We start from the raw sequence: 3326 nt of genomic DNA, 5'->3' as shown, positions 1-3326 counted from the left end.
TTTGTTACTTAATAGAGTAATTACTAGCATTAATTATGGCCATTTTAGTTTGCTATGTTAATTATACTTTTGAAGGGTAAAATATAGTTAACTGGAAATATGTTAATGTCTTCCCATTTTCAGTGCCAGAAGTTTGAAGTGCAAGGACAAAGCTCAAGGAAATGTCCAACTGCTGCATAACCTGAGTATAGTCTGAGGATATAAAACAAAAAAAGTCTCAGAATTGATCTTGGAGATAGATCCTTGTTTGTATAATGGAAGTAGACTCTTTCCACAAGTATGTTTGGTAATTAAGGAGTGTGTATGTGTGTGTGTATGTGCGCGCGCGTGCGTGTATGTGTATGTGCGTGTGTTTGGGGCAGTGTGTCTTCTGGAGAGAGACCATGTGTGCAGTTCTGAGACAGAAGGAAGTCTTCGCTTTTTTCTGTAAAGAAGGGGATCTATCCTGAAGAGACTTTCTTGGTTTGAAATCTGTGCACTGCCTAGACTAGAATAATGAAGCTGAGTGAAATCTTAAATTGTTCCTGTGTGGCCTTGGAACAAATGGTTTCAGCATCTTTTGATTCTTTCATACTCATGTTACAAATCTCAACACAACACAAAATCTGTCTTTCAGAGAAGTCGTTGATTGCTCCATGAGCCCTCTTTCTTTCTCAAAATTAATGCTGATTATATTGGTCTAATGATTTTACTTAGAGAAAATAATTATATAAAACTGTAGAATTTTGTAGATCTGGATTTTACTGACTGGTGCATAGTGATTATTTATTCTTAAAAAAACTCTACGTGGGAACTTTAGAAGATATATGGGAAGCTTAGAGATATTTTGCAAGTGAATTTACAATGACATAATTAGCAAAAAACATCCAAATGTAGTTTTTAGCACATGAGGTTCCATTTTTATATTTTCTCATCTTTTCAGTAATCTACATAATGTGTTCTGAATTCATCGCCATTTTCATGCAAGTTGAAAATAATCGTGAATGAGTCCTTCTGTGCACAAATAAGGCACGGGTTCTTGATTCTTGAAATGGCAATTAAAATAGTATAAAACTAGGCACTTAAGTTTTTTTTCTTTAAAATATAGCTAAATCAGTCTTCAAAGAAATATGCTGTTACATTTACATTTCTTTAGCTAGTGTTTAAATTTACAATTTACAACCCAGCAGGGAGTCAGCGTGAATAGGGAAAATATTGAATATGAAATCAGAAATGGATTTAAGAACCATCTCAACGATTTACTTTCTTTGGATAAGTTACTTAACCTCTGTGGGTGTCAGACTCCTGTTTTGTAAAATGATAATACTACCTTTTACACAGGGTTAGTATAACAATTAATGATAGCATAGCTGAAAGCATATTTTAAAAACTTCTTAATGCTATAGCAAAGTTTAAAAGAAGTCTTCATTTGTTCTACTATTTGCTCTTAGGAAAGCAGTAACATAGACATAAACACTTTCTAAGGTTTTTATCACAATGGGCAAGAAAGAACTAGCAGGCCTTCATTTATTGGGAAATACTCAAAAAAAGAAAAATAACCTAATCAATTCTACTTGTAATTGCTATTGGCTGATCTCTTGGCAAAGACACAAATGGTATTTACTACCAGAAGGGTCCATATCTATGAAATGTGTTTAGCAAACTATATCTGTTTCATCTAGGATTGCTTATGGCTATAAGGACAAACAAACAAAAATAAAAACAAAGCCCTGGAATCTGGGGTATGCACATTATTTAAATATCAGAGTAATAATGGGCATATTTAATTAATTATGACCAAAATGTGTTTCCCTTATACGTGAGATGCGTGTGTGCGCATGCACACCCCACCCCCATACACACATTCTCTCTTTCTCTCTCTCTCTCAGCCATCTTTTGCTAAATAAGCATCAGAGAATGTCTTAATTTGCCAAGAAATAAAGTGTGAACAATGTGATATCCACCTACATTCTTTGCTTCACCTGTGCCTCATAATTAGTTGTAGCTTTGAACTTAGAATAAATATTGCTACCGAGGAAGATCTTTGATTCTCGTGAACCTGATTTGGCAGTTTAATTAATTGTGCTATTTCTCACAGATATTAGGGAAAAAAAAAAAAAAAGCTGTTGTAATATTATCATCATTCATATCCAGTTTCACCCTAAAGATAAATTATTTTATTGATAGCATGTAGCTCAGCTTAAATATATAATAATTTCAGTTAGAAAAAAATTTTTGTATCTACTATGTTGTGGATGTTGTGCTATCTTGTAGCTTTAAAGAGACAAGATTAATTGATAAGGCTCAGGAACTTCTGAACTTCAGGTGTTATTTGGAGATTAGGAATGAAGAAAGCTACCTAGAGGAAGTCACTTTTAAGTGCCTGTGATAATCAAGTAAGAATACTGCCATTGTTGACCATTCATTCTAACAAGGACAAGTAGTAATGAAGACAATTTGTATCAAGTACTTAGGTAAGAAACACAAGGTATATTTTGGGAATTGAGAATAGTTCAGTAAAATTCACAATTCTCTCTCTCTCTGTCTCATAAGTAAATGAGTGGAGGCATATTTTTGCTTATCTGCATATTAAGTTAATTTTCTTAAAAAAACTCCACATGTTATTATGTATCTATATAAAGAACATTAGTCACACATGTTATTATGTATCAATATAAAGAACATTAGTCACGTAGAGAACATTCATGAATAGAAATGATCTCAATTTTGTGGCACCATGGAGCGAACGACTATTGACTATTGAGACTATGTAGCTAATTCCCTACTCAATATTTCCCCGTTGTAAAGAAGTTTGATTTTTGTTTTGTTCCTGTTTTGTGTGTTTATTGTATTTAATTGATAGCCCTCTACTTATTTTGTTACAGCTTTTGTTTTGAATAGGTTATGATCTGGTGTATATTCTCCGTATTTGTTGGGGGCGGAGGGCGGAGGGGAAGTCACATCACATGCATCTCTGAGACTGCTATTCAAATCCTGTCTCTATCCCTAACTAGCTTTGAGACATTGGGCAATTTCTTCAGCCTGGCTGGGCTTCAGTGTCCTTATTTGTCTAAATAGAGTGTTTGAGTCAATGATCTTCCTATGACCGCCTGACTCAAAGCGATTATTACCTCTGTTTGTTTGTAGTTCAAGCAAGTTAGTATTCAAGTAAAAAGTTCTTTATTCACCAGTTCTTGTTCTTTAAAATAGTAGAATTTCAGAGAGATTTGTGACAGCTTTGTGTATTTTCCTCTTGATGTGTCCATTAGCATCTTCTTGGTTTGTGAATAAAAATATTAACGCACTTTGACATGGCTTATTAGATTTGTTTATATAGTGATTTCAAT

Source organism: Pteropus vampyrus, unplaced genomic scaffold (assembly GCF_000151845.1).
Source record: "Pteropus vampyrus isolate Shadow unplaced genomic scaffold, Pvam_2.0 Scaffold76, whole genome shotgun sequence".
Taxonomy (NCBI): Eukaryota; Metazoa; Chordata; class Mammalia; order Chiroptera; family Pteropodidae; genus Pteropus; species Pteropus vampyrus.
Note: the sequence above shows the minus strand (reverse complement) of the source record.